This window comes from Humulus lupulus, chromosome X (genome assembly GCF_963169125.1).
Source record: "Humulus lupulus chromosome X, drHumLupu1.1, whole genome shotgun sequence".
NCBI classification, from domain to species: domain Eukaryota; kingdom Viridiplantae; phylum Streptophyta; class Magnoliopsida; order Rosales; family Cannabaceae; genus Humulus; species Humulus lupulus.
The window spans coordinates 235,781,307-235,804,886 of record NC_084802.1 but is presented as its reverse complement, the minus strand read 5'-3'; positions in this window follow the sequence as shown (position 1 = coordinate 235,804,886).

Sequence of the window (23,580 nt, the reverse complement as noted above, 5' to 3'; positions counted from 1 at the left end):
GTCGCTCGGCCACCTCACGTGCACGTCTCCCTGGCGTCGCTCGGCCGAGCCTTGGCACCCATGGCCACGAAGTGGCCTCGCCATCTAGGCCCCGTGGTGGCCTCGCCCATGCCCACGGAGTGGCCTCGCCATCTAGACCCGATGGTGGCCTCGCCCATGTCCACGGAGTGGCCTCGCCATCTAGGCCCCGTGGTGGCCTCGCCCATGAGGCCCCGTGGTGGCCTCGCCCACGCCCACGGAGTGGCCTCGCCATCTAGGCCCCATGGTGGCCTCGCCCATGGCCTCATGGGGGTCACATCCGCAGCACACTCGGCCTCTTGAACAGCCAAAAGAGTCGCGCCATCAATAAGCCTTCCAAGGGGGCCTCGCGAAGGAATGAGAGCAACGTCACCTAGTGGCCACGTGAGTAGAGCCATGCACCAAGGGTCCCATTCCTTACACCTTGAGACCCCTATGCTTAGAGGCTCCAGCACGAGTCGAATGGGACATACTTGTACAACCTAGTACTGAGTACGGACACCAGTACCAGTGGGACTGCTGGGATAAGAGTTATGGCCCGTACGTCTACGGCCAAAGGTCAGAGTCGACACCACTATCACCTGCGCCACTATGCCTGCCACCACTCATCAGACATGGGTACAGACAAGTAGTGGAGACATCCTCCTGACATCTGCTCCTGTACTGGATGTACGACCACAACCTCTGAAGCCATTCCCCTGACATAGTACTTATGTACCACTTGGTCTCCTGGACCACCATGTACCTAAGGCCATTAGAGCCTACTATAAAATGAACTCTAACACCACCTGAGGGGGGGTTGGAAAATTCATTGTATGCAGAGGCTATTAAGCAATATACATTTTTCACTCCATTGTTCATCTGTGTTTATCCTTTCATAAGTTAATTCTAAGTTCTTATCTAAACATCGCCGCATTCACCTTTGAGTTTTCCGACCTAATTTCGTTGACGAGATTTCACCGTCAACAGTTTGGCGCCGTCTGTGGGAATGTTAGTTTCAAGCTACTGTTCCACCATTGTTTCCGGCAAGAAGAAATGCCAAGACGTTCAAAGCGACTCAGGGAGCCACGAGAGGTAGAGGTTCACCTGAACGGAGTCCAGCTGAAAACCTCCATGAAGGACGCTCCTCCACCCAGAGACGTGGATCCCCCGAAGGACCCAGAGGTTCACGGAGGTGATAAAGTGGCCTTGTCACCGGCCGCTCCACCTGGAAAAGGTCCTCCAAGAGCACCACTGGGAAATGCTAATGGGTTCCCTCTCCCAAAACCACCGCGGGTACCGAACTCTGGCCGGCAGGACCCAGGCCCCTCTACCCGTAGGCATGATAAGCATCCCCGGGTCCATTCCGTGAGCTCGAGTTTGAGATCTCGGTTCTATGAAGAGGAAATACGAGAGCTCCACCGTAAGAACCAAAGGTTGGAGACCACCTTGGAGAACATGCAAGACGTCCTGAATGGCCTATTGCAGGGTAAATAGAGCGTGACCTTGCCTAAGAGGAAGGAGAAAGGCCAGGATGGGGTGGAGACCACTGTACCAGTAGATGATGGGAGAACCCGACACTCCACCAGTAAAACCCCCCAAGCAAAGTACCAGGGGGGACCTAGGCCAACGAAATGTCCCCAGGAGCAAAGGCGGAGGGAAGGTGATGGTCGTAAGAACGAGGCCGATGTCCCCTCAAAAGAGGCACCCCCTGGGCTAAGAAAAGAGCTCCATGGGGAGAGGTCAGAAGTAAGAGACGTACCCCCCGCGGATCCACCGAGGGACACAACCAAGGCAAGGGATCACCCCGAGAACCCGCAAAACTCCTTATGCAAAAAGAGGAGGGGACTAGACACCAAAATGCAAAGCCCTCGGGGCAAGATCACCACTGCACTTCGGGGCCACATGGATGACGGAGAATTCGACCGTGATTCACCCTTCACAAGGGAGATTAAGGCTTAACAAATGCCGGCTGGCTTCAGAGAGCCTCGCATGACTCAATACGAGGGTACTACAGACCCAAAATACCACTTAGACTCCTTCAATAACTTGATGAGGTTAAGAGGGGTCAACAGCAGAGCAAAATGTCATTGCTTCGTCGTTACGCTTAAAGGAGTGGCGTACAAGTGGTTCAGGAGGTTGAGGCCAGGAACGATCAAGTCATGGCAACAATTCTCTGATGAATTTCTTCAGCAACACCATGCAGCGTGTGACTACGTCATGCCAACTACCAGCCTCGCTAACATCAAACAAGGCGAGAATGAAAGTTTGAAGGACTACATCCATAGGTTCGGTATAGAAGCAACAAATATGGGAGATTTAACCAAAGCGGAGCTCAAGATGGCTATTACAGCCGGAGTTCATCCAGGAAGCAAGTTATGGAGTAACATGCTCAAAAGAGAAGTTTCGAATTTGGACGACTTCGAGAGAGAGCACAGAAGTACATACGTGTGGAAGAGGGCCATAAGAACTTCCATGTCGAAGAAAGCGAACCTTCCTCCAGTGGCCATACTACCAATATGTCTGGGGATTCCATATAGATGGGGGCATCGTGCTAGAAGGATCGCTGACCAAGTTTGAGATCGAACGAAGACCATCTAGCCATGAAGGTCCCCACCCGAGGGGAGATCACCTCAGAAGCAGATGCCTCCAAAAAGGGTCTCCAAAGTAGACGCTTGCAAAAAGGGTCTCATAAGTAGAGGCTTGCAAAAAAGGGTCTCCAAAGTAGATGCTTGCAAAAAGGGTCTCATAAGTAGACACCCGCAAAAAGGGCCTCCAAAGTAGATGCTAGCAAAAAGGGTCTCAAAGTAGACGCTTCCAAAAAGGGTCTCAAAGAAGACGCTTGCAAAAAGGGTCTCAAAGAAGACGCTTGCAAAAATAGTACTATGCCTAATGACGGGAGGACGCTTCTCGCAACAAATAATAAGCGCACGCGAAAATATATAAGAGGACAACTAGAACCCAAGGGGTCAATATATCCTTATAGGTGCAACCAAGGTGCACCAAAGAGAGACCTATCGAACCCCCTTTCGCGTGGGTTCCAAAGGACCTCGAGCATGATGAATACCAAAAACAAAAACAAAAAAAAGAGAAAAAAAAAGGAGAAAAAAGAGGGATAATAAAAAGGAAGAGAAGAGTCTACAAGAATGCCTAAAGGCCTCCCTATAGACTGGTGGGCAAGTGTGGATGCCAAAAATCCACCAAATAAAAACTCTTCAGTCCCTGGTTGGAACATAGGGATAAAGGTAACTTATTCATGCTATTGGGCTCGAGCCTGTAGGCCTTGTTGAAAACAGAAGATCATCTCATGAGAAACAACACATTATGAGCCACAAGGTTTGGCCCTGCTAAGTTAAGAGGCCACAATGAATACTGCAAGAGGATAGTGTGGACGCTCAATATTCTGCGCCCATAAAAGATCCCGTGAAGGCCAATCATCCTTTGATGGCAACTTCAGATCAACCGGCGATGTGCGAAGTCCCAGCCGCGTCACCATGGCCTCGCTTGGCCATGCCCCAGGTGAAAGGCCCACCTCGCGCGCGCACCCCCCATGGCCTCGCTCGGCCATGCCCCAGGCTCAAGGCCCACCTCACGCGCGTACCCCCCAAGCGTCGCTCGGCCACCTCGCGTGCAGGTCTCCCTGGCGTCGCTCGGCAGAGCCTTGGCACCCATGGCCACGAAGGGGCCTCACCATCTAGGCCCTGTGGTGGCCTCGCCATCTAGGCCCCGTGGTGGCCTCGCCCATGCCCACGGAGTGGCCTCGCCTTCTAGGCCCCGTGGTGGCCTCGCCCATGCCCACGGAGTGGCCGCGCCATCTAGGCCCCGTGGTGGCCTCGCCCATGAGGCCCCGTGGTGGCCTCGCCCACGCCCACGGAGTGGCCTCGCCATCTAGGCCCCATGGTGGCCTCGCCCATGGCCTCATGGGGGTCACATCCGCAACACACTCGGCCTCTTGAACAGCCAAAAGAGTTGTGCCATCAATAAGCCTTCCAAGGGGGCCTCGCGAAGGAATGAGAGCTACGTCACCTAGTGGCCACGTGAGTAAAGCCATGCACCAAGGGTCCCATTCCTTATACCTTGAGACCCCTATGCTTAGAGGCTCCAGCACGAGTCGAATGGGACATACTTGTACGACCTAGTACTGAGTACAGACACCAGTACCAGTGGGACTGCTGGGATAAGAGTTATGGCCCGTACGTCTACGGCCAATGGTCAGAGTCGACACCACTATCACCTGCGCCACTATGCCTGCCACCACTCATCAGACATGGGTACAGACAAGTAGTGGAGACATCCTCCGGAAATCTGCTCCTGTACTGGATGTACGACCACAACCTCTGATGCCACTCCCCAGACATAGTACTTATGTACCACTTGGTCTCCTGGACCACCATGTACCTAAGGCCATTAGAGCCTACTATAAAATGAACTCTAACACCACCTGAGGGGGGGTTGGAAAATTCATTGTATGCAGAGGCTATTAAGCAAAATACATTTTTCACTCCATTGTTCATCTGTGTTTATCCTTTCATAAGTTAATTCTAAGTTCTTATCTAAACATCGCCGCATTTACCTTTGATTTTTCCGACCTAATTTCGTTGACGAGATTTCACCGTCAACAGTAAAAAAATAAAAAATTATAAAACCTAAATTACATTAAACTCTAACCCTAAATCTATCATCATCTTCTTCTTCTTCTTCCTTGTTGGTGGGCAGACTGGTGTAGGAGATCGGCATGAATTTAGAGATTGGCTAGAGTGGTTGAGGAGATTGGTGCGACAACTTCATTTGATTGAGCTTGGGGGCACAGAGTGTTAGGATTTCTACCCTAAAGGCATGTAAAGACATTTTATTTATCTAAATAAAAGTACAATTTTATTATATTTAAATGTTATAATAATTTTTTGAATAATTTATATAAATATCAAGAAAATTCCACATTCATTTATGAGGATATGATCCTGTATTAGTAAGAGAGAATTAAGATCGTATACAGTGAATAAAATAGTAAGTAACATATTAAAGTAAACAATCTTTAATGAATGGTTAATAGTACAGTTTACTAAGCATACGGGATGCAAGTACTCTAGATTCAGATTACTGATATGGATAGACATCTTGGTGAATGTACTGTATATAACAGAGAGTATATATGACATGACTGTTATGAATTAAGTATCTTTATAAACTTACTATTTTTCCATTAAAATTTAATTCTTATCATAATAGATGATCATTTGTAGATCCATCTAAATCCTGAGTAGCAATGAACTGCTGTTTGTACTTATTGGATCTATTAATACACTCGTTAAGATTTCTTAGTATAATGAGGCTAGTCACTTTTGTTTTGGAGATTCAATATCATGAATGGCTAGGAACATGATCTACAATAATAGAATCCATACTTTCTTAACATATCGAATATTGGTTCCCTTAAGGGTTAATTCTGGATCTGAATAGTTATTGAGCTCAAATCTATAATTTGATTATAGACTAATTATTCGCTAGTGAATTCATGATACTTAAGGACCAAAAGGTAATTAAATGGTAATTTTTACTAACTCTAATTGACGAACCAGTAAATGGAGAACAAAACTACATTTATTGAGTATATCAATGGACAACAAGAGAAAACTCTGTAAATATTATTCTATAAATTCTTATTGTGCAATTCCATATTTATAGTGGAGTAATCATGTAATTAATAAAAAATATTATTATATTAAAAAGTTTAATTAATGTTGTGGTTTATTGGAGTTTTGTATTATAGGTCCATGGTCCCAGTTGTAGCATTCCAGAATTTTACATAGCTAGATAGTAGTAGTAGAAGTAGTAGTAGTAGCAATAGAATTTTAGATTATGTGGATATTGTCAAAGCCGGGATTTAGTTAGAAACTCATAGAAATAGTTATGGATTTTATAGGATTCACCTATGGTTTATAAATATTAATATTAACATAAGGTTTGATTATTATAGTTGGTCCTAGAAATATTATTTATTATAACCTATGGTTTAGATAGAATAATTAAGAACGTGACACTTGCAACATGTATGATTATTAAGGATTTAAGCATTTTGGATGAATAAATTTATTAAAGGATAGATCTGGAAGGTTTAGAACCTTCCAGCAGCTATTAGGATCACGTTTTACTTAGTCAAAGTGGCTTAAAAAAATTCAAGTGTGTTGAAAGTGTGCAAAAATGTGTTTAAAATATCAGTGTATGCTGATATATCGCAGCTATAAGGGTCGATATATCGCCTATATTGATACAGAAAATACGTTGACTTCGAACGAACGAAACCACGAACCCTCAGAAATATGGTGTAGGCGAAATATCAGCTCCAGTGGCCATTTTTTAATTTTCATAGAATTCTGAACTAGAAACCACCCTCAACAACTTTGACTAGTTCCTGAACAGTTTTGACCGAGTTTTGGGCATTTGTTGAGCGAAAAATTCATTTTTAATTATTTATTTATTTATTGATATGGGAGTTAGTTTCACCCCTTGAACTCTATAAATGGGACCCTTCACTTAACCATTTTATTCATCATTCAAGCACAGTTCAGAGCCTCTAAGCTGTTAAATTTATTCTAGAGAGAAACACTAGGGTTTTGGGGTTAAAGCTTTCAAATCTAAAGCTTTTATAAACACTTGGGAAGTAAGATTTTGCGTGATTTCAGTGTTTGAGGTATAGATCGAGGTTTTAAGATATCCAAGGTATTCTTCATCTTCAGGTTTAGTTCACTATAGTTTCTATTATTCTTTCATTTTTCTTCAAATCCTAACTTATGATAGTGACTTCTAGTTAGGTGTTCAATTTTGTTTGAAACATAAAGTTTTCGGTAAGTTTTTATCCTGATGGTTTAGATCTTCTCTTCATCTTATTTTTCTTTAGGAAACTTATGGTTTCTTTATGTTTTGTTTTAGGAACTTCAATCTCGCTCTTGTCTCCAATATTTCGGTTTTTGGTAAGGAAAATTAGGTAGTTTAGTATTATGACCTAGTTTATGTAGTTTATGATAAAGTTTATGTTTGTATGACCTAACATTTTAGGTACAATAAAGGGGTAAGTATGTCTGGAGCTAAGGTGTCCAATGATGTATCACAGACTTATGTCTGGTAGGCTCGGTTGCCAAAACCTTATGAAGGACCTAAGTGATGTCTGGTGTATGACAGACTTATGTTTGGGGCTTAATTGCCACCCCTGTATAAACACTTATCTTTTTATTATAGACTTGTTATTATGACCCATAGTTACGATTATGATTATGACTTATGACCTATAGTTATGATTATGAGTATGACTTATGACTTATGAGCTATGATTTATGATCTATTACTTTTGATTTATGGTTATGACTTAGATTATTATTTAGGTTATGAAATGACCTAGGGTTTATTGTTGTATGATTAGTATTAATAAGTTTTGGTATGACTTTTGTGAAATTTATGATATGTTTGATTATATGACTAACTTTTGTTTGTATTTTCCTTGTTGGGCTTAGAAGCTCACCCCTTATGATCTTTTTGTGCAGAAAAGTGATGATAGAAAGGCCGGTGGCGAGTAGGACCTAAGAGCTTCATGATAAACTCGTGGGGACCATATAGTTGAGGAAGATCAAGTGGGCCTATTTTTATTAAAGCATGTTTATTTTAAAAGTTTTATTTAAATGTTGCTCATTTTTATGTTAAAGACAATTATTTTATTTTTGTAAATCCATGGATCCATGTATTTATTTTCAAGTTTTATTCAATAAAAGAGCAATATTTATGAATTATGATCCAATGGTATGTTCTCGGTAATCTATGAGAAATTAAGGCATTACAGGTGGTATATGAGCCCACGGCTATATTGGTCCTGAATGTTCCCACGAAATACACACGATAGCTACAAAAGACCTACTCGTTACCAAGTAAGTGTACACATTGTTTCCGAAATATGTTTGTAATATTTTTCTTGTGTTATTTTCATAAATTAGACCAATGGACTCAAGTATGGTTAGAAAAGTTAAAGCTATAAGAAGAATATCAGACCCTGAGTATGATAATGGATCTGATGTGGAGGATTAGATGTATATAAGAACACATCGTTAAATTTTATTATATGCTGTTTTAGAATATTTTCACTAGTTGCTATTTTTTTTATAAAACATGTTATTTGCTTTTATTATTGTTTCATTTTGTAGTAAGTGTTAAGAAATTTTTTGGATTCAATTGAAAGTGTAAATTTTAAATTCCCCTCTTATGAGTTAGCCCATTTGCGAAGGCCCATTTGCTTTGCATTATTAGATTGGGTCCAATTTAAATGAATAACAATTAATAAAGCAAGGGTTCAAATTCATGTCCTTTGGGTCCAAGTGGAAGTTAGGGGGCCTTAGTAGTGGGTATGATATACTGAACCCAACCCTCCTCCATGGAAGATTCAATTGTTAAGGCCCATTTACCCGAGTTGGACTTAATTGTAATATGGTAGTTTTAGTAAATAGATGGACCTAATAGACAGTAGTATGATAGGCTAAGTTATAACCTCTACTTGTTTTGTTTGTCTTAGTTTTTTCAAATTTTTCTCTTCTGGGGAAACAGAAAAGACACATGGAGCAGGAACCAAGAAGATCTGAAAGACTAAATGTCCAAGGTAGAGGCCAAGAAAGGGGAAGGGGGCAAGGAAGAGGAGTAGTCACCACCCCTACATATGAAGAATATCCACCAGCCCAGGGAATGCCAGAAGCACCCAATGTAGTGGAAGAACCGGCAGTTACTCGAGAAAATTTGGAAAGAGAAAATGCTGTCATAGGGCAGAGTTAAGGAGAAGGGAAGAAGAGTTCCAAATAAACTCAGGGCAACAACAAGTGGCGCAGCAAGTCATTCCTCGAGCACAATTACTACAGTTGAGAGGACCTCGCTATGAGGCAACGTATGAACGCTTTAGAAAGCAGCAACTGCCAAACTTTGACTGCAAATCTGACCCAATAGAAGTAAAAGAATGGCTTCGATCAGTGGAGTCCATTCTAGAACATATGTGACTAGGAAATGAAGATCAAGTCTCTTTCGCTTCAAGCTTGCTAAAGAAAGATGCCCGCATCTGGTGGGATATAGTGAAGTCGACTAGAGATGTGAACATTATGACATGGGACGAGTTTATCCAAGTGTTCAACAAGTACTACAGTTCTGCGATTCTAGCCACAAGGGTGGACAAACTCATCGCACTTACTCAGGGTAATTCGACTATGACAGAGTATGCCAGAAAGTTTGATAGGCTGGCTAAGTTTGTGGCAGACATGGTACCTACCGAGATGCTAAGAATTCAAAGACTCGTGAAGGGACTAAAACCTATGATAGCCCGTGACGTAAAGTTGATTCGGGGAATAACCACCTATGCAAAAACATTAGAGGTAATCTTGGATGCTGAGTAGGCAAAAGAAAGGATCTGGAAGGAAGGTGCAGCCAGAAGGGGTGCCAAAAAGAATAACAATGAACAGAACGACCACAAAAAAAAAAACATGACGGTGGTCAAAATCAAAAGGCTGACAAGATGAATAAGACTACATCAGAAAGTAACGAGAATAAGAAGCCCTATGTGGAATATCCCTAATGCCCTATCTGCAAGAGGAAGCATTCAGGAGAATGTCGATATAAGATGAAAGGATGTTTCAATTGTGGAGAAGAAGGACACATTAAAAAGGATTGCCTAAATTTGAAGGACGAAAAGAAAGATGACAAGCTTGTGCTAGCCAGAGTTTTTGCTCTTACTAGAGGTGAAGCAGAAACTAGTAATACAGTGGTAACATGTCAGGTTACTATCTCTGGTAAACTATGCAATGTTTTATTCGATTCGGGAGCTACGTATTCTTTTGTCTCTGTTAATACGATTGATAGCTTAGATAAACCATGCGAACTTTTTAGAGATAAGTTTGTCACGGAGTTACCCTCAGGAGAAAGAATGATATCTAGTAGAGGGGTGCGTAGCGTTGTTGTTAGAATCGAAGCAAAAGAATTACTAGAAGATTTGATCGAGTTAGACCTTAAGGATTATGATGTAATTTTAGGCATGGACTGGTTAGCAAAATATGGGGCAACGATAGACTGTAAGGGTAAGACAGTCAACTTTCAAATAGAAGGCAGACAATAGTTCACCTTCAAAGGAGAAGTTTCCCGAACTCGCATACCGATAGTCTCAGCTCTCAAAGCTCAACGATTAATCAATAGCGGTTGCCAAGCATTTCTAGCTAGTGTTGTGGAGAAGTCATGAGAGACGCAGCTTGAACCAAAGGATGTACATATTGTAAGTGAATTTCCCGAGGTGTTTCCAGAAGATCTACCAGGGTTACCTCTAAGCAGGGAAATCGAGTTTGAAATATAATTGGTACCTAATATGGCACCAATTTCAAAAGCTCCCAATATAATGGCGCCTACCAAGTTAAAGGAGTTAAAAATACAACTGTAAGTGCTTCTAGACAAGGGTTTCATCTGACCGAGCTATTCGCCTTGGGGAGCACCAGTGTTGTTTGTCAAAAAGAAGGACGAGAGTATGAGGATGTGTATCGACTACCGAGAACTAAATAAAGCGATGATCAAGAACAAATACCCTTTGCCTCGAATAGACGATCTTTTTGATCAACTATAATGATATACTGTATTCCCAAGGATAGATTTGCGGTCGGGGTATCATCAGCTAAGAGTACGAGAAGAAGATATCCCAAAGATGACTTTTCAGACTAGATATGGACACTACGAGTTTCTGGTGATGTCTTTTGGCTTAACAAACACACCAACAACGTTCATGGATCTTATGAATAGAGTATTTAAGGACTACCTATATAAGTTTGGTGTGGTGTTTATAGATGACATATTAATCTACTCAAAGACGAAAGCCAAGCATGAAGAGCACCTGGGACTGACGTTGCGATGACTCAAAAGTCATCAATTATATGCTAAGTTTAAGAAATGTGAATTATGGCTAGAGAAGGTGGCAATTCTAGGACACATTGTGTCTAAAAATGGCGTAGAAGTAGACCCAGCAAAGATCGAAGCAGTAAAGGACTGGCCCAAACCCAAGAGTGCCACAGAGGTGAGAAGTTTTTTGGGATTGGCAGGATACTATAGAAGATTTATTGAAGGGTTCTCCAGAATGGCTATACCCTTAACAAACTTGATGCGGAAGCAACATAAATTTGTATGGACGGAGAAATGTGAAGAAAGCTTCCAAATGTTAAAGGACAAGCTCATATCAGCCCCAGTTCTATGTGTCCCAAATGATAAGGGCTAGTTTGTAGTATATTGTGATGCGTCGAAGCAGGGACTTGGATGTGTTTTGATGCAAGACAAAAGAGTGGTCGCATATGCTTCGAGCAGCTAAAGGAGTACGAACAGCGATATCTGACCCATGACTTAGAATTAGTAGCGGTGGTTTTTGCTCTAAAGATTTGGAGGCACTATCTGTATGGAGAAAAGTGTGAAATCTATACAGACCACAAAAGTCTAAAGTACTTCTTTATGCAAAAGGATCTAAATACGAGGGAACGGAGGTGGTTGGAGTCAGTAAAGGACTATGATTGTGAGATCTTGTATCATCCGGGAAAGGCTAATGTCGTGGCAGATGCACTTAGTAGGCGGAGTTACGGAAGCTTGTCAACACTTAAGGGGATAGATCAACACTTACAAGATGATATTAGGAGGTCTGGAATTGAGTTAATAACTGGACAACTAGCTGGCCTCATGATCAAGTCAACACTAGTGGAGGAAATAAAGGAGAAACAACAAAAGGACAAGTTTCTTCTTAAGATGAAGGCAGCACTACAAAGCTTAGAAAATGTTGACTTCTACTTGACAAAAGAAGGCATGCTACGATATAGGAACCAAGTATGTGTGCCAGAAAGTGGTAAATTAAGAGCAAGTATTATGAAAGAAGCGCACACTACTCCGTATTCACTTCATCCAGGATCGACCAAGATGTACAATGATGTCAAGACAATGTACTGGTGGCCGGGGATGAAGAAAGACATAGAAGAATTTGTAGCAAAATGCCTTACATGTCAACAAGTTAAATCCGAACATCAGAGACTTGCTGGAACTTTACATCCATTAGAGATTCCTGAATGGAAATGGGAAGATATAGCGATGGACTTCGTGATGGGATTACCAAGTACCACCAAGTAACATGACTCTGTTTGAGTAATAAGAGACAGACTCACAAAATCTGCTCACTTCTTGTCAGTAAAAATAGTTTATAACGCTTAGCGGTACGCAGAGCTTCACGTGGCGGAGATAGTAAGACTACATGGAGTTCCAAAGAAATTTTTTTCTGATAGAGGATCGGTTTTTACATCAAAGTTCTGGGAAGGTCTAAAGCTAAGTACGGCGTTTCACCCTCAAACTGATGGTTAGTCAGAACACACCATACAAATATTAGAAGATATGCTGAGGGCATGTACTTTATATTTCTCAGGATCATGGAGCAAGTATCTTCCATTAATAGAATTCTCTTACACAATAGTTATCAGGTAACGATAGGCATGACACCTTATGAGATGCTATATGGACGGAAATTCTGATCACCACTTCATTAGGATGAGGTTAGTGAACGATGATATTTAGGACCTGAGGTAGTAAGAGAAGTAAGTGAGGCAGTAGAAACGATAAGACAATGAATGATTGCCGCTCAAAGTCGCCAGAAGAGCTACGCCGATGCTAAGAGGCGAATTGTTGAATTTTCAGTAGGCGATCAAGTGTTTCTCAAAGTTTCTCCAATGAAGGGGATTATGCATTTAGGAAAGAAAGGAAAGTTGAGCGCGAGGTTTATAGGTCCTTTTGAGATATTTGACAAAGTAGGGCATGTAGCATATCGGTTGGCTTTACCACCACCATTAGTTGAAACGCATAACGTTTTTCATGTATCGATGTTGAGAAAATACATATCAGATCCATCCCATGTGCTCAATTACGAGGATCTAGAGTTAAAACAAGATTTCAGTTAGGAAGAACGACCAGTACGCGTTCTAGAGCGGGGAACTAAGGAATTAATGTCAAAAAGTGTTCCTATGGTCAAAATCTTGTGGAGCAATAGCAAAGAAAGAGAGGCCACATGGGAATTGGAGGAATATATGAGGGAGCAGTATCCTAAGATGTTTGGTAAGTAAATTTCGAGGACAAAATTCTTTTAAGTAGGGGAGAATTGTAGCGTCCCAAAATTTTACTTAGCTAGATAGTAGTAGTAGTAGTAGTAGTAGTAGTACTAGTACTAGTAGCAGCTGTAGAAATTTAGTTTACGTGGATATTGGTCAAAGCTGGGATTTAGTTAAAAACTCGTAGAAATAGTTATGGATTTTATAAGTTTAACCTATGGTTTAGAAATATTAATTTTAACATAAGGTTTGATTATTATAGCTGGTCCTAGAAATATTATTAATTATAACCTATGGTTTGGATAGAACAATTAAGAACGTGACACTTGTCACATGTATGATTATTAAGGATTTAAGCATTTTAAATGAATAAACTTATTAAAGGATAGATCTAGAAGGTCTAGAACCTTCCAACAGTTGTTAGGATCATGTTTTACTCAATCAAAGTGGTTTAAACAAATTCAAGTGTACTGAAAGTGTGCAAAAACGTGTTTAAAATATCAGCGTATGCCGATATATTGTCTATATTGATACAAAAAATACGTCGACTTCGCACGAACAAAACCACAAACCCTTGGAAATATGGTGTAGGCGATATATCGCCTATATGAAGCGATATATCGGCTCCAGTGGCCATTTTTGAATTTTCATAGAATTCTGAACTAGAAACCACCCTCAACAAGTTTGACTCGTTCCTGAACGTTTTTGACCGAGTTCTGGGCATCTATTGAGTGAAAAATTCATTTTTCATTATTTATTTATTCATTGGTATGGGAGTTAGTTTCACTCCTTGAACTCAATAAGTAGCACCCTTCACTGAGCCATTTTATTCATCATTCAGGCACAGTTCAGAGCCTCTAAGCTGCTAAGTTTATTCTAGAGAGAAACGCTAGGGTTTTGGCGTTAAAGCTTTCAAATCTAAAGCTTTTATAAACACTTGGGAAGTAGTTTTTTGTGTGATTTCGTTGTTCGAGGTATAGATCAAGGTTTTAAGATATCCAAGGAACTCTTTATGTTCATGTTTAGTTCACTATAGTTTCTATTATTCTTTCATTTTTCTTCAAATCCTAACTTGTGATAGCGACTTCTGGTTATGTGTTCAATTTCTTTGAAACATAAAGTTTTCGGTAAGTTCTTATCTCGATGGTTTAGATCTTCTCTTCATCTTATTTTTCTTTAGGAAACTTATGGTTTGTTTATGTTTGGTTTTAGGAATTTCAATCCTGCTCTTGTCTCCAATATTCTGGTTTTTGGTAAGGAAAATTAGGTAGTTTAGTATTATGACCTAGTTTATGTAGTTTATGATATAGTTTATGTTTGTATGACCTAAAATTTCAGGTACAATAAAAGGGGTAAGTGTGTCTGGACCTAAGGTGTCCAATGATGTATGATGGACTTATGTCTGGTAGGCTCGGTTTCCAAAATCTTATGACAAACCTAAGTGATGTCCGGTGTATGATGGACTTATATTCGGGGCTTAATTGCCACCCCTGTATAAACACTTATTTTTTATTATATCTAACTTGTTATTATGACCCATAGTTACGATTATGATTATGATTATGACTTATGACGCATAGTTATGATTATGAGTATGACTTATGACTTATGACCTATGATTTATGATCTATGACTTATGATTTATGGTTATGACTTAGATTATGATTTAGGTTATGAAATGACCTAGGGTTTATTGTTGTATGATTAGTATTAATAAATTTTGGTATGACTTTTGTGAAATTTATGATATGTTTGATTATATGACTAACTTTTGTTTGTATTTTCCTTACTAGGCTTAGAAGCTCACCCCTTATGATGTTTTTGTGCAGAAAATTGATGATAGAAAGGCCGGTGGCGAGTCAGACCTAAGAGCTTCGTGATGTACTCTTCGAGACCATATAGTCGAGGAAGATCAAGCAGGCCTATCTTTATTAAAGCATGTTTATTTTAAAAGTTTTATTTAAATGTTGCTCATTTTTATTTTAAAGACAATTATTTTATTTTTGTAAATCCATGGATCCATGTATTTATTTTCAAGTTTTTATTCAATAAAAGAGAAATGTTTATGAATTATGATCCAACAATTTGTTCTTGGTAATCTATGAGAAATTAGGGTGTTACACCGGTTCACCTCTGTCCTACACTATTAAGGGTAAGGATGTCATAAGGAAGATTTGTAGAGCGAATGACTAAATTGCAAAAGAATTAATTTTTCAAGGCACGGAAATAATTATGTGATAATTATGGGCAATTAATTAATTATTTAATTATATAGTTTTTATTCTAAAAGCCTATATGTTAAAATAAATATTAATCTTGTTTCAATTAATATAGAGAGAGATTAATAATTATCTTATTATAAATATTTATAATAAGATATTTATTTAATTAACTAATAGTGATGTAACGACCCAAATTTACTAATAAGGCTTAAGGGCCTTGATTAATGTGCCGGGAGGGCATAATTGGAATATATGTGACTTAATGATTAAAAGCATGTTGTATGGCTATTTGAATATTTGAGATGCATGACTATGTGTATTAGTATGCATGTAGGCCCTAATTAGGTTAGAAAGGGCATAATTGTAATTTTGGCCCGTTGAGGGCATAACTGTATATATATGTGATAATTGTTGAGACCACATTATTATGTGGATATATTTGTGATCTATGATTCGAGACGATCCTAGTGAGCAGATTAGCGAAAAAGTCATGGCGGGGATTTATACCCGGCTCGGGGCAAGCCTGGGAGTGTAAATGGGAATTTAGAGAGTATATTGGGGTCTATTTTGATATTGAGGAATATAATTGGTGATTAATGAAGTAGCGAGAAGTCATCGGTAAATATTAGAGACACTCGAGGAATTAGCGGGAATTGGGTAAAACGACCAAAATACCCCTAGGTGGATTAAAGGAGTTAGAATTAAAGGGGAGGGTATTGAGGTCATTTGGGCTTATAGAGGATAGGCATAACTGAGGCTTTATGCTTATTGGAGTTTGTAGAAGGAAATAAAAGAAAGAGAAGGAAGGGAAGGAAAAGCAAGGTCGGTTTAGGCTCTTCTCCACCATTTTCTTGAGGTTCTTGGAGCAAAGTTCATAGGAGAGTTAGATCAAGATGAGCAATAAGGTTTCTGAGTTAAGCTTGAAGAATTGGCAAGGGTTTAGCAAGAACAAACCATTCAGTTGAGGTAAGACTTTGAAGTTTCTTCAGTTTCTGGTTTTGGTTTTGAACTAAGGTGTCTAAGCGGAATTTGATGGGAATTCTAGGGAATTCAAGCCAAGGGTTTGAGGAGGAGTAAGCCAAGGAGGTAGCGAGGCAAACCTAAGGTCGAATCCCCATTGAAGGTATGAAATTCTAAGCTCTAAATTCTGAGGTTTTGATTGATGTGTTGAAGTTTCTGAGTTTGAGGTTCAACCATGGTGGATTTTGAGATTGGGGATGCATGTGATTGGGTTTTGTGTATTTAGGATGCTTGGGATGAGTGGAGTATGTTAATAAGCTTGTTTTTAAGTTTGGTTGAGGATTGGAAAAGTTTTGGTAAGGGTTGGCTCGGGGAAATCGCAGGAAGGAAAAGTGCAGCATTGGTTGTCTGTGACTAGCGCCACAGTGCTAGCCTTTGGGCGCTGTGGCGCTAGGCCATTTGTCCTGGGGAGATTTTTGGTTCTGCTTGTAGCGTTGTAGCACCCTCCAAAGAGCGCTGTAGCGCTACCCTACTTCCAGAAGAGGGTTTTATAGTTATTTTCAAGGGTTTTTGCCTGGGGGTTCGGGGTTCGATTCCACCACCCCATTTGGTGGAATTAGAGCTTCTTGAGGGCTCGGGATTGGTCTTGAGGTTAGATTCTAGACTGCAGGTTTGGTCATGATTTTGACCTATGGTTGTGACTAGGTGTGCACTAGGGCTCAAGGGGTATCGTTCTCAAGGATCAAAGTGAACAAAGCTAGCAAAATTAAAGGTAAGAAAATTGCACCTAGTTATATGTTTGTGATGGGACTAAGTGTTCCCAATATCTGTATAATGTCATAGATGGTATTATGCCATGGGACATGTGATAAACGGCCTAAGGGTGATGTATACAATATTTGTGCACAAGGCGCGGCTTGGCCATTGGTAGCCAAGGACAACTTTATATTCACTGAGCTCTGTTTAAGCGGGCCGGAGTCAGTGGGATAAACAGAGGGTGCGGCCTAAGGGCACTAACCCTAGTTATCATTTGTAAATTGGTGATTGATATGAGTTGATATGTTTAGTATGTTGAATACTTGATTATCATGAATGCTGATGTGATATTGGATTGTCTGTTGATTTCTTATGCTCTGTTATTGTGTTTTCTTGCTGGGCCTTGGCTCACAGGTGCTACATGGTGCAGGTAAAGGCAAAGGCAAGTTGGACCAATCCTGAGGTGGAGGGCTGCGGGGCTGAATGTACATAGTCAGCTGTTCGGTCGCCACGGCCGAGGAGTGGATCAGGACAGGGATTGCTTAACTGTCTATGTTGCCTTAGTATGGCTAATACTGTATCTAAATCTCGAACTTTTTTTTTGTAGATGGTTTTAATCTTATTATTTTTGGGATCCCGTGTAAACAGAAGGTGTTTATTTATAAGAAATGCGACGTTTATGACCAAAATCTTTTAACCCTAGTTCCATTATAGTTTCAGTAACACGTTTTCAACTAAATGACTTGATTAGCAAGTCTAGCACTTTTATAATCACACAGCGTAGCGGTCTTGGCTATCCAGGGCGTTACAACTAATATTTAAGATAAAATTAATTTTGAATTAACTGATATTTATTTTGGGATAAATATATTATCTTAAATATTAATTAAATAAAAAAATGAGAAAATCAGGGAGAGCCACTAAGTGGCGCCTACCAAGGATATTTTCTATCCCTAGGATTTGAATTTTGAATTTCAAATTATTGTACCCTAAAACTAGCACCAGTTGAATTACTCAATTTAGGTACAACTAGCAGATGAATATGAGGGAAAAACCCAAGTAGGATATCTGGTTAACAATGATGTGAGCAGCTCGAGGATCACATGTTATTGTCAGACCACCTCTCGGGATAACAATTCAGTTCAAGACATATAATGGGTAGATCCAACTTTGGGCGTTCTGAGCTTACAACGAGCTAGGGTTCAGATATCTTTTGAACACGAGCTCGGGTAAATTATTCAGCTCGTGGAAACCTGGATAGAACGCATACAGAAGGATCCCATGAGATTCGGAGACTTCTTATAGGCTCATTAATGCCCAAGCTGTATTGAATATCTATCATTTATTATCCGAGATAGCATGAGTATATTCTAATCTGTTATCAAATTATATCCCAATTTAAATGGGAATAATATGTATTAAATTTATACCTTATTTATTCACATGGTTTCCAAAACCTGTCCAGGAAATTCCCCTATAAATATCATGAATAATGGACAGGGAAGGGGACTGCCATTTTTGTATTACTAAAACTCTACAGAAATTGAAAGAGAAGTGTAATAACATTGTCACTAGGTGGATTTTAACCACTAAACCATGTAAAAGTAGTGTGTGTTCGAGAGAGTTTTTATTATTTCATTATAGTTTAGAATTTAGCACCAATCTACCTATCTAATTTCTTAATCTATTGTTGGCGAAAAACTACGTCAACAATTTGGTGGTTTCATTGAGAGGATATTAGTGCTTCGCATGTTTTAGTTGACATTCATCATGGTGCTCACTCGATCGATGCATGAAAATGACATAGAGCAGCCTGGTGGGTAGGAGGCCCATCATACTGCTGTTCCCGCTGAAAGGGGCCCAAACTTTCAACAGCATCCTGAAAAGCAACTGGTGGGTCAGGACGATGCCGGGAGTTCAGCATCACTCCCACAAAATCCTAATCTGGGGTATTTGACCATCTTTGAGATTGAAAATGCCCAATTAAGAAGCCAACTCGCTAATGAAAATAGGCAAATTGAGGAGGTCATGGCTCGATTGCCCCCTCTTACAACCAATATTAATGTCGAAAAGAGGCAAAGTGGGTCTCATAAGTCCCACAAGAATAACCGGTCTAAACCTTGTCTTTTTGTCAGAACTGCCACTCTGAGCTCTATGCCTTCAGAGCGAAGCCACCGAAGTGCTCGACCCATTAGTAGTCACAAGGGTCATCACCAACGTGTCAGTCGGTTGGTTAGGACTGCGACCCCCAACTCTGTGCCTTCTTCGTAGATTCCCAGGAGTGCCCACAACAACCTACCAAGGGCGGGCTGGGACAAGTTCACGGAGGAAAAATGCACCAGCAAATTCTCCTATTCCACGATCAGAACGCCAGGTACAGAAACTCAGGACATTGGAGTAGAGCCAAGGTGGGCTAGTTTAGTTAATCCTGATGGAACGAGGATAGCCTCACCAATAAGGCATCCGCCATCACATGTTAGACATCCTATTTCCCCTCACCCACAACGAGATGCTTCAGCTCGTGGGAACAGTAGGAGAAATCCTACCCCATCGGTAAATACTTACGCCCCATGGGCACGTGCTAAGAATCCAGGTCCTTGATTTTAACCGTGGGTCATAAGTTACTGGACGAGGAGACAGCGTGGAGGCAGATCCGAAAGCGACTTGAGGAATCATCTGAGCTCAGTGCAAAGTCTGTGATATGATCCACAGCCCGACCTATGCAGTTATTCGAACTCACAAAGAAGGTATCCAGCTCGGAATGAGGATGTTAGTTATACTCGACATGAGGGAGGTTCATCTATCATATGCGACAATGGGAATGTCCCACCTAACCAAGCTCGGACTTGGAGGAACAATAACCCACCAAACACGTACAATTTGATGGGAGCTGTTGAACAGCCCCCAGCTATCCTAGAGACAAAGGATCTAATCCTTTAGTGACTGGCCTTGATGGAGGAACAGATGAAGAGGCTCTTATCTGGAAAGGCGGCGGATGATTGCCACTCAGATGAAGAGCATGAATTTTTGCTCCAAACATTGTCGTAGCTACGTATGCTATTGGATTTAGGATGATGAACATGCCAACATTTTATTGAAATACAGATCCATCCGATCACCTCGGGATGTTCAACACAATGATGATGGCCCACAATGTCGAGCTCGACCTAAGATGTATCCTATTCCCCGCGACTCTGGTCGGATCTGCTAGACAGTGGTTTAAACAATACAAGAAGCATTCAAAAAGTTTGTGGAAGAAATTTTCTTCCTAGTTTAAGAGAGCATTTCGAGCTTCACAGATAGCTCATGTAGAGGCCGACTCATTGGCCAATGTAAAACAACAACCTGGTGAGTCACCGAAGGCATACCTGAGCAAATTAACCAATGCTGCAGCACAAGCTAGGGATGCTAATGATAGCTCCAAGCTCATGGCGATGAGGACAGGAATCCTGGTGGGAAGGGATCTTTGGCAAGAACTCCAACAAAAAGGAGTTAAAAGTGTAGATGAATTCTTGGCTTGGGCCCAGGGGTTGATAAACATGGAAGAGGCGCGATCTGCTATTGAAGGAACTAGCCAATCCCCTATCCAACCCGCTGGAGCGGTGACGGATGTTGCAGCTACGACTTAACCCATTACCAAGAATAACCAAGTGGAAAACAACAAGAGGAAGGGGAATGGTGAGGGCGACCAAAACGACATGAAAAAGAACAAGTATGTGGAGAAATTCAAGCTCGTTTTTACCACCTACACCAACCTAATAGACACCCAGGAACATATCTTCCTAGCTAATTCTAATCGCCTCCCATGGAAGAAGTCAGAGTTTTTAAGGCATCAGAGGGTGAAGAGAGACCCTTCAAAGTTTTTCCGATTCCACAATGGCATCGGTCATAACACTGATGACTACCGACAGCTAAAGGATGAGATTGAGACTCTCATTTGGGTTGGACCATTACCTTAGTACGCCTGAAATCGGGTAGTCCCCAATCAACCGGCCGGGCAGAATCCTCAACCAGCTCAGGAAGCCACGACAGGACAGTCTGGAGCATAGATGAATCAGGTCGACCCTCCCCCGATAGTAGGTGGAGATATAACTACTATTTTCGGAGGACCTCATTTGGTGGGCAAGAGCAGTGAGGCCCAAAAGAGGTATATTAATGATTTGAAAACTCATAATGGTGTGGAGTTTGTCCCAGAGGAGCGGTTATCGAAACAACAACAGTTGGAAAAAAAACCTGTCATTTTCACAGAAGAGGATGCTAGGCAAGTTTAATTCCCGCAAAATGACCCACTGGTGGTAACCAGGTAGCTCGCTAAATGAAGGGTACGAAGAATACTGGTGATAATGGAAGTTTTGTAAATGTGCTTTTCAGGTCCACCCTAGAAAAGATGGAATTGTCTGTAACCGATTTGAAAGCGACCTCAATGACATTGTACGGGTTCTCAGGCGAAGGAATAATGGCCATAGGGACGATCAGTCTAGTTGTGACATTGGTAGAAGAGTCAAAAGTTGTCTTTAAAATACTTGAGTTTGTGGTAATCGATTGTCCGCCCACATATAACGCAATTTTATGATGACCTGCGCTGATGGCTTTTGAAGCCATCACTTCGATCCGACACCTGGCAATGAAGTTCCCCTCAACCTCGAGAATATGCATAGTAAGAGGAGCCCAGCTCTCCACTAGAGAATGCTACAGCATTTCTATGAAGGGAAATTCACAACCCAGGCAACAAGCGATGGTTATAAGTGAAGGAGATGAGGAGTCCCGCGAAATGGAAGTTACCCGTAGGATGGAAGAACCTCGAGAAGGAAACGATGATGTCACCTAACAGGACAAAATTGATCCACAGGTAGGCAATGATAGGTCTGAGCTTAAAGTAGTAGAAGAGCTCGAGGAAATAAACATTGACCTAGAAGAACCTTCAAGAGTTGTCAAAATTGGAAAAAAAAATTGAAGTCGAAAGGAAGAAGGAGCTGGTTGAGTTTCTATGGAAGAAGCTGGATGTTTTCGCCTAGTCGCACAAGGATATGGTGGGAATTAGTCTGAGTATAATAATGCATACTTTAAACTTGGACAAAAATGTGCCTGCAAAGTCCCAAAAACGGAGGCTTTTGGGGATAGTACGATCTGAAGCATTAGAAGAAGAAGTAGCTCGCTTACTTAAATGTGGATATATCAGGGAAGCAAAATACCTGATTTGGGTTTCTAACCCCGTGTTGGTGCCAAAGCCAAACAGCAAGTGGAGAACTTGTATCGATTTCTCCGACCTTAACAAGGCATGTCCCATGGATTGTTTCCCACTACCAAGAATTGATCAGTTGGTAGACGCTACGGCCGGTCATGAGCTCGTATCTTTCATGGATGCGTATTTTGGATATAACCAGATCGCAATGAACCCTACAGACCAAGAGCATACCAGTTTCATGACCGAGCATAACGTATATTGCTATAAAGTTATGCCATTCGGTCTGAAAAATGTCGGATCTACATACCAATGGTTGGTCAATAAAATGTTCGCTAACCAGATTGGGAGAAATATGGAGGTGTATGTCAATGATATGCTCGTCAAGTCAAAGACTACTAATAACCATGTATCCGACCTGGAATAATTTTTTGGCATATTGAGGAAGTACAACATGAAGCTGAATCCCCAGAAGTGCACTTTCAAAGTTGCGTTGGGAAAGTTTATGGGGTTTACAGTCAACACAAGGGGGATAGAGGGGAATCTGAAAAAAATAAGGTCATTGTTAGAAATTCCTTCATCGAGGTCACGCAAGGAAATACAAAGTGTAACGACTTAAAATCACTATCAAGGCTTAAGGCCTTAATTAGTGTGCCTGGAGGGAATAATTGGTTTATATGCATGTTTAATTGGTTAAATGCATGATTATGTGGCATGCATGATTAATATGATTATATGGATATATTATATGCATGTTTATGAGTATTAAATATGCATGTGGGCCCTTTATAGCTTATAAGGGCATATTTGTTATTTTGGCTCGTTGAGGGCATAAATGTGATTATATGTGATAAATTTTTGAGACAACATTATGATGTGGATATATTTGCAATATATGGCTCGAGACGGTCCTAATGAGCGGATTAGCGAAAAATTCACAGCGGGGTTTAATACCTGGCTCGGGGGAGCCTAGGGGTATTTTTGGGAATTTAGAGAATATTCTGGGAATTAAAAGATATTCAATGAATAATTGGTAATTATTTTGAATGACGGGATTAATGAGTAAATATTAGGAACGCTTGAGGAAATAACGGGAACTGGGAGCAGAATGACTGTTTTACCCCTAGAGCAATTAAATGGCTAGTAATACAAGGAGGGCATTTTGGTCATTGTGTGGACTAAGGGTAAGGTCGGCTAAGCACTAAGGGCACTCAGAATACACTAGAAATATGAGGAAAGACCCCAAACTCACTTACTCTTTATCACTCTCTCACTCTAGAAGAAACTTGAAGGAATTGAAGATTTGAGACTAGAGGACTCAGCTTGGAAATTTGGGGGT